This window comes from Mus caroli, unplaced genomic scaffold, assembly GCF_978045245.1.
Source record: "Mus caroli unplaced genomic scaffold, Mus_caroli_1 scaffold_7, whole genome shotgun sequence".
Classification (NCBI taxonomy): domain Eukaryota; kingdom Metazoa; phylum Chordata; class Mammalia; order Rodentia; family Muridae; genus Mus; species Mus caroli.
The window spans coordinates 19,255,323-19,263,988 of NW_028227262.1; the positions used below are offsets into that span (position 1 = coordinate 19,255,323).

The 8,666-nt window shown below is 39.3% G+C and overlaps 1 non-coding gene across 1 annotated transcript; it reads right to left on the minus strand.

Annotated features, from left to right (window-relative positions):
• Nucleotides 1-8,144: 8,144 nt before the first annotated feature.
• LOC115031384 (small nucleolar RNA SNORA48) lies at nucleotides 8,145-8,285 on the minus strand. The gene has a single exon (XR_003837025.1). It is a non-coding gene; the product is annotated as a small nucleolar RNA SNORA48 (small nucleolar RNA).
• Nucleotides 8,286-8,666: the final 381 nt, after the last annotated feature.

An 8,666-nucleotide genomic window follows, 5' to 3' on the forward strand; every position in this document is an offset into this window, starting at 1 on the left:
TTAATAGTTTCTTAACCAAAAAAAAGCCCAGGACCAGATGGGTTTAGTGCAGAGTTCTATCAGACCTTCAAAGAAGATCTAATCCCAGTTCTTCACAAACTATTCCACAAAATAGAAACAGAAGGTACTCTACCCAACTCATTCTATGAAGCCACAATTACTCTGATACATAAAACACAAAAAGAACCAACAAAGATAGAAAACTTCAGACCAATATCCCTTATGAATATTGATGCAAACATCCTCAATAAAGTTCTTGCTAACCGAATCCAAGAACACATCAAAACATTCATCCATCCTGACCAAGTAGGTTTCATCCCATGGATGCAGGGATGGTTCAATATACGGAAATCCATCAACATAATCCAGTATATAAACAAACTCAAAGACAAAAACCACATGATCATCTCGTTAGATGCGGAAAAAGCATTTGACAAGATCCAACACTCACTCATGATAAAAGTCTTGGAAAGATCAGGAATTCAAGGCCCATACCTAAACATGATAAAAACAATCTACAGCAAACCAGTAGCCAACATCAAAGTAAATGGTGAGAAGCTTGAAGCAATCCCTCTAAAATCAGGGACTAGACAAGGCTGTCCACTTTCTCCATACCTATTCTAATTCATACTTGAAGTCCTAGCCAGAGCAATTCGACAACAAAAGGGGATCAAAGGGATACAAATTGGAAATATGAAGTCAAAATATCACTTTTTGTAGATGATATGATAGTATATATAAGTGATCCTAAAAATTCCACCAGAGAACTCCTAAACCTGATAAACAGCTTCGGTGAAGTAGCTGGATATAAAATTAACTCAAGCAAATCAATGGCCTTTTTCTGCACCAAGAATAAAAAAGCTGAGAAAGAAATCAGGGAAACAACACCCTTCTCAATAGTCACAAATAATATAAAATATCTTGGCGTGACTCTAACTAAAGAAGTGAAAGATCTGTATAATAAAAACTTCAAGGCTCTGAAGAAAGAAATTATAGAAGATCTCAGAAAATGGAAAGATCTCCCATGCTCATGGATTGGCAGGATCAACATTGTAAAAATGGCTATCTTGCCAAAATCAATCTACAGATTCAATGCAATCCCCATCAAAATTCCAAATCCATTCTTCAACGAATTAGAAAGTGCAATCTGCAAATTCATCTGGAATAACAAAAAACCTAGGGTAGCAAAAACTCTTCTCAAGGATAAAAGAACCTCTGGTGGAATCACCATGCCGGACCTAAAGCTTTACTACAGAGCAATTGTGATAAAAACTGTGTGGTATTGGTATAGTGACAGACAAGTAGACCAATGGAATAGAATTGAAGACCCAGAAATGAACCCACACACCTACGGTCACTTGATCTTCGACAAGGGAGCTAAAACCATCCAGTGGAAGAAAGACAGCATTTTCAACAAATGGTGCTGGCACAACTGGTTGTTATCATGTAGAAGAATGGGAATTGATCCATTCCTATCTCCTTGTACTAAGGTCAAGTCTAAGTGGATCAAGGAAGTCACATAAAACCAGAGACACTGAAACTTATAGAGGAGAAAGTGGGGAAAAGCCTTGAAGATATGGGCACAGGGGAAAAATTCTTGAATAGAACAGCAATGGCTTGTGCTGTAAGATCGAGAATTGAATAGTGGAACCTCATAAAACTGCAATGCTTCTGCAAGGCAAAAGACACCATCAATAAGACAAAAAAAAAAAAAAAAAAAAAAAAAAAAAAAAACCACCAACAGATTGGGAAAGGATCTTTACCTATCCTAAATCAGATAAGGGACTAATATCCAATATATATAAAGAACACAAGAAGGTGGACTCCAGAAAATCAAATAACCCCATTAAAAAATGGGGCTCAAAACTGAACAAAGAATTCTCACCTGAGGAATACCGAATGTCAGAGAAGCACCTTAAAAAATGTTCAACATCCTTAATCATCAGGGTAATGCAAATCAAAACAACCCGGAGATTCCACCTCACACCAGTCAGAATGGCGAAGTTCAAAAATTCAGGTGACAGCAGATGCTGGCGAGGATGTGGAGAAAAAGGAACACTCCTCCATTGTTGGTGGGATTGCAAGCTTGTACAACCACTCTGGAAATCAGTCTGGCGGTTCCTCAGAAAATTGGACATAGTACTACTTGAGGATCAAGCAATACCTCTCCTGGGCATATATCCAGAAGATGTCCCAACCGGTAAGAAGGACACATGCTCCACTATGTTCATAGCAGCCCTATTTATAATAGCCAGAAGCTGGAAAGAACCCAGATGCCCCTCAACAGAGGAATGGATACAGAAATTATGGTACATTTAAACAATGGAGTACTACTGAGCTATTAAAAAGAATGAATTTATGAAATTCCTAGCCAAATGGATGGACCTGGAGGGCATCATCTTGAGTGAGGTAACACAATCACAAAGGAACTCACACAATATGTATTCACTGATAAGTGGATATTAGCCCAAAATTTAGGATATCCAAGATATAAGATACAATTTGCTAAACGCATGAAACTCAAGAAGAATGAAGACCAAAGTGTGGACACTATGCCCCTTCTTAGAATTGGGAACAAAACACCCATGGAAGGAGTTACAGAGACAAAGTTTGGAGCTGTGATGAAAGGATGGACCATCTAGAGACTGCCATATCCAGGGATCCATCCCATAATCAGCTTCCAAACGCTGACACCATTGCATTCACTAGCAAGATTTTGCTGAAAGGACCCAGATATAGCTGTCTCTTGTGAGACTATGCCGGGGCCTAGCAAACACAGAAGTGGATGCTCACAGTCAGCTATTGGATGGATCACAGGGCTCCCAATGGAGAAGCTAGAGAAAGTACACAAGGAGTTAAAGGGATATGCAACCCTATAGGGGGAACGACATGATGAACTAACCAGTACCCCGGAGCTCTTGTCTCTAGCTGCATATGTATCGAAAGATGGCCTAGTCGGCCATCACTGGAAAGAGAGGCCCATTGGACTTGCAAACTTTATATGCCCCAATACAGGGGAATACCAGGGCCAAAAGAATGGGAATGGGTGTGTAGGGAAGGGGGGGGGGGTATGGGGGACTTTTGGGATAGCATTGGAAATGTAATTGAGGAAAATTCGTAATAAAAAAGTAAAAAAAAAAATCTGTTGTGAAAGAGTAAAAAAAAAAAAATATGTTCCTAAATATAACCTTTACATAATGTAAAAAAAATAATAATAAAATAAAATAGCTCCCTGAAAATTCCATTTGTATTCCATTAACACTGTATTTCAAAATTGAGAACTGACCCATTAGTTAACAGTATTAAGTTTTGTATTGAAGCAACTGTTGAAAAATTGTAATTCAACAACATGTCTGCTCTGACAAGGGGTCACATCCAAATATATCATCTGGCAGAAATTCAGACATGCCCTGCATTATGGTATGACCTGGTTGGAATTCAGACACAGCCTTATTACACATCTTTAATTCCAAACAATGAAGGTAAAGTTATTTTGTAGAAGGAAGCAGTCAAGCTTGAATGTGACATTTAATTGAGAGGGAGACAGTGATGAATCAGAGAAAGTTTTATCAAAATAAATCACAGATAGGATATAACCAACTGCTATGAGAACAGCAGAGGAATAGAGGCTACTTAAGAGCATTGAAAGAATAGGGAAAGGTAGTAACATGTGTTGTATGTGTGTGGGGGTGTGTATGAGTGTGTGTGTGTGTGTGTGTGTGTGTGTGTGTGTGTGTGTGTGTGTGTATGTATGTATGTGTGTGTGCAGCAGTTTTACTTGGACAGTTTTACGAAGAAAGGTCATAGAGAGAACAAGCTAGACATAGGTGAATACAGAACAAACTGGAGAATAAGGAGTCAGAAGGCTATAACATACTCACAAAGTTAATGAGACCAGGAAGAACAATTCAGTCAGAAGCCAAGAGAAGCTGGGTTGAATCAGTCTGCTTGGAAGATTTGATTCTACAAAGTCTCTAGGCTTCCTGGCCTCGGCCTAGGGATAGTTAGAACAGAGAATGATATGCTCTGGGTTCAGCCCAAGCTGTGCATTTGCTTAGTTTGAGTACAGCTCTTATCTCATCCCTTTTTCTGAGGAAATGAAAGCAACAGAGCAACACAGGCTGTCTTTGCATTGATTTACACTTACTTTAATCCACTTCAGAGATGATTTAATTTAAGTTTCTGTTTATTCTTTGTTAGACACACAACTATGTATTTCATCCAAAAGTTATTTTTTTTTTTTTAAAAAGAGATTAATTGATATGTGGTTGTATTAGTCAGGGTTCTCTAGAGTCACAGAGCTTATGGATAGCCTCTATATAGTAAAGGAATTTATTGATGACTTACAGTCTGCAGTCCAATTCCAAACAATGGTTCAGTAGTATCTGTGAATGGAATTCCAAGGATCTAGCAGTTACTCAGTCCCACATTGCAAGCAGGCAAAGGAGCAAGAGCAAGACTCCCTTCTTCCAATGTCCTTATATGGTCTACAGCATAAGGTGTAGCCCAGGTTAAAGGTGTGTTCCACCACACCTTTAATCCCAGATGACCTTGAATTTGGAGATCTCACTGTCTTAATTTTCTGGAATCCATAGCCACTGTGCCTCAAGATTTCCATACCAAGATCTAGATCAGAAACTTCTATCTCCCAGCCTCCAGATAAGGGTCACTGGTGAGCTTTCCAATTCTGGATTGTAGTTCATTCCAAATATAGTCAAGTTGACAACCATGAATAGCCACTACAGTTGTATATTTGTTGATGCAAGAATAAACATAAATGGCATTGGGAAAGATAAGACCCTGATGATGTGTAAGAAGGTAGTTTCCTGATTACTCAGGTATTGAGACAAAAGAGGACGAGACTATGTTTAAGATAATAAAAATTTTCCTCTGTGCTTAATTAGTGCAGATGCCTTTATTGTACAAAATCTGACATTGCAAGGTTGTGCAATAAACTTGAGTTTGCTTTAAAAGGTACTATTATTATGTATATATGTGATGTATAAATATGGGCACATTTCCCATGGTAAATATAGAGAAGTCAGAAGACAGTTTTGTGGAGTATGATCTCTCCTTCTGTCTTTGTGTAGGTTTTAGATTGTACTCTTGTCAGGAGGCTTTCTCAGAAAGTATTTTTCTTATAGAGACATCTTGTCCTTCCTAACTATCCTATTTTGGATGCTACTGTAAATGTTATTTTAAAAACTCATTTATTTTAGGTGTATTGGGTGATCCTGGGAGCTGGTAGAGATTAAAAGAAGGAGATACCACAATGAGGAAAATGAAAATGTAAAGAAAAAATTAATAAAACCAAAACAGAACTCTTAAAATTCTCTATCTGTGCAGAGTTTTTGTTAAAATCAGTCTGTGCTACGTATTTTTTTAATATATATTTTAAATTTTACTTTAAACATTTATCTTATGGGTGTTTTGCTTTTGTGTCAGGGCACCACACACATGCAGTTTCTGCTGCACAATGAGGATTGTGTTGGATACTCTGTAACTGCAGTTACATTCCTTTCTTAAGCACTTTGCTGTTTTCCATAACTCAGGAAATTAAGTTTTATTTCAATTTATTTGAAAATATACTTTACATCCCATTGGTGTTCTCTTATGGCCAGTTACTCCACAGTCCTTGGGTTATAAACACAAATACATCACACCAGGGAACTTGTAATAAGCAGCACAGAGGACATGGGGTGAGAGGTGGTAAGAGAGTGGTCTTTTATGTCAGTGGGGTGTGGGGGTGTTTAAAGTGGCCTCACCCAGAACGGTGGCAAGTTGTTGACTATTAATGACCAAAGAAGAGTGGGAAATGAACATATCCAACAAGACATTGAGTTCAAAGACACATTTCAGTGTTTTCCATAGGCTCCAGAAAAGCTACAAATAGTTGACAAGATATTTTTTCACTATTACAGACTATAAAGAATCAGAAGACGAAGTATAAGCTGACACTTGCTTGGGAAACAAGTGCAAAACAAAGAATCCATTGCAATGTGTAAAAACCAAACACATAATGTGTAGACCAAATTGTCAACAGAAACGTAACATATGGTCTTGACATTTCTGCCCACATCTGGCAACACAGAAAGTATTCACTGTTGCTAGGGATGTGGGTGGAATCTGTGGCTTTCAGATGACATGAAGCTCTGCCTGTGATGTCAGAACGGTCAGAGGTGCAGTTTGCTATTTCGCTGAAATTTGGCCTCAATTACGTGTGAAGTCTTTCACCTATGAAATTTTTTTGAGTCAATGACCCAAAGTGACATTATAAATTTATTGCAAATGTCTATACATTATTTGCTTAGTTGTGTATGTCCTTATGTGTATGTATGTATACATAAATGAAGCTGACCTCAGAGACCAATAGAAGACTTTAGATCTTCTAGCACATGAGTTATAGGTAAGGAAACAGTCTCATATGCTGGGAACTGAAGTCGAGTTCTCTGAAAGAGGAGCTATCACTCTTAAACATTGAGCCATCTCTAGTTCCTTACTCCAAATAGGTAATATTTTATTGCCCTAAGTACCAATGTTTCTTTGTATCAATATAAGAGGTATACTATATTATCATTATGGGTCCTCCATAAAATCTGTGTTGTCATACACATGGGTTTTGAAAATAATGCTAAAATATTTCAAAACTGAAAACAATTTTGTGTCTCTGTTTTCCAGGTTAAAATAACTTTTAAATTTTTAAATCTTTAAAAACTTTATATTGATTCTTTATGAGATTCACAGCATGTCCCCCATTCTCACTCATCTTGATCCTTCATATCCTATGTTTGCTTTTGCAAACTCCCTCCAAAATAACATACAACAACTACAACAACAAAGCAAAGCCTATAAGGCATCTCATTGTGGAAGCTGTAATATGTCTCAGAGTGCTCCACAGTATATCCCTCTGTCCACACATCTTCACTTTCAAGGGTTCATTACAATGAGCACTTGATCTGGGTCTGGGTCAAGATCTCTGGCTTCTGTGACACCATCAATACTGGATCCTCATCAGGACTCCTCCCAGTTATACTGTAGTTGCTCTGTGTCAGACAGACTCTCCAGTTTTGGAACAGTAAGACTGGCCTTTTCACATGTCTCAATGATTGAAAGATGATAAAGATTTTGGGGTGGGCCATCTCAGAGTCCTGGAACTGAGCCCGGGTGGTAACATAGTTGGTCAGCCCTATGACTCTCTCTTACCTGCACCACTAGGGTGAGCTCTCCAGCACTGTTCTGGTGATGACACCCAGTACTGCCATCAGCAGGGTGCAGCTTTAACTCTCATGCTCTCATGCCCTCAGTGCTGGCTCACCTGTGCCCCCACCACCAGGCATAGCTCTTCTTTGCTGTTCAGGCAAGGTTCAGAGCCCACTATCCAAAGTGATACAGTTGATGAGGGTGAAGGATAGCTCTCTCTAGCCCTTGCCACCACATTGCAGGCTCTTGGCTGGGTCCCCTCTCCTACTCTCCTGACCCCAGTGCCCAACTTACCCACACACCTGCTATTAGATACAGCTTTACTGTCCTGCCTAGGCAAGGCCCAGGGCCTGCTCTCCCAAGTATTGCCTGCTATGAGAGATGGAGCCAGATCTTCAGAAGGCTCCATCCATGAGGTGTTTAGCTAGTTCTAAAGCTTTAGAGCATCCAGATGATCCACAGTTGCTGGCCTAACCAGCAACATCTCCATGTTGTGTAGTGGTAACCGGAGTCACAGAAATCAACAACCAACCCAACCTGTGCCATGCATAGCCACAGTCTCAGACATGACTTTGAGTGGTAGCTCAGGCTGGGGCACTCACCGTTTCCCCTGGTGACAGGGCTGGCTACTCAGCAGTTCACTGTTCTCCAGCCATGAGGCTTCAGTTCCATCTTTCTTCATATGCTCAAAATGCTCCATTTGTTTCCTTTCCCATATGACCACCATACACTCAACAATTTGTGGTGGCTCCAGCTCCAGCTTCAGGCTGTCTCACATGGCTGTCGGGCCCCTGGGTGACATCCTCCTATACCTGTAAGCAGTCTATGGCCTACCTGTGTTGTACACTGGAGTGCAGGTCTGTGGGTGGCATGGTAGTCTGCAGGTTTCTATCTTCCTCCTTGCACATTATGTTGCCTGGGTGTGATTTGATTTGGTTTGGTTTTTATGAGTCTTAGACATAAAATAGCTCTGGTCACCAAGCCAAGCATCAAGCTAGGATGAACAAAGGACTGCCATCTGCTCTGCTCCTGACTGATATAAGAACACTAATAATAAGGTGCCTCTCTGTCCATTGCCAGGGATTGGTTGAAATAATACAATTTTCAAATTATCACTTCAGTGAGTTAAAAAATTATTGTGCTTTATATACTTGAAGTATCTTATATACATATATAAGATTTAAGGGGGATTAATTCAAAGTGTCATTTTCTGTCTGTGTTTTGTTTGTTTGTTTGTTTTAATGCTGTGGTGAATGTTTTGCTCTGTTCTTGTTTCTAATTTCCAGTGAATAGATTCGACAAAATTCATCTATGCAGATTATTGGAGGGTCTTTTCTTTAGGTAAGTCACACAAAGTCAATTAGAGATGGAGTGAGGAAGAAATGAGGGAACACAAAATTGAATTCCTTAAATGCATGGCTGCCAAGATTTTCTCAATTACTGGTAATCTCTTATGAAATGCAGTC